This window comes from Pteropus vampyrus, unplaced genomic scaffold, assembly GCF_000151845.1.
Source record: "Pteropus vampyrus isolate Shadow unplaced genomic scaffold, Pvam_2.0 Scaffold220, whole genome shotgun sequence".
Lineage (NCBI taxonomy): Eukaryota > Metazoa > Chordata > Mammalia > Chiroptera > Pteropodidae > Pteropus > Pteropus vampyrus.
Window position 1 is genome coordinate 1 of NW_011889001.1, and position 595 is coordinate 595.

Here is a 595-nt window from a genome sequence, read left to right on the forward strand (position 1 = left end):
TAGATGTGTCTTTTGGCATAATATCACCTTGAGAAAGATCCATCTTCTCATCTGAGTCAGGTGGCAACTTATTTATAAGATCACAGTCCCTTCCCTCTTCCCCCGCCCGCCTTCAACCTTGGCTGATGGATTCTTCATAGTGTACACTAAACAGATATCAGACATAGCCCAGTTGACAGCCCAGTGTCATAGTATGACAGGAAGGCAATATATTTGAAGGCCTCCTTTATGAGGCCACAGCACAGCAAGAATGTAGCTTTTCTCTCCTAACTTGCACCTTCACCTTTCCCTGCTCAGGATGCCTTTGGTGAATCCCTGACTAATAACCAAGTCTCTCTGGCCCCTCTAGCCTTTCCCGAACCATTTTTTACAAGTCTCCACCTGCCTTGGCTCTAATCTTGGCACTCTCAGGCACAAGAGCTAAATGAACATACCGAGATTAATCCTGAACTGGGTTATACAAAGTGACCAACCACAGACCTGAAAGAAATCCTCATCCAAACTTGTAAAGGAGATGGCCTTTCCCAAGAGGGCACCCAGGCTGAGCCCTGAAAGGAGCACCTCCAGGTGAACAGTAGTGGTAGGATCCCATGTT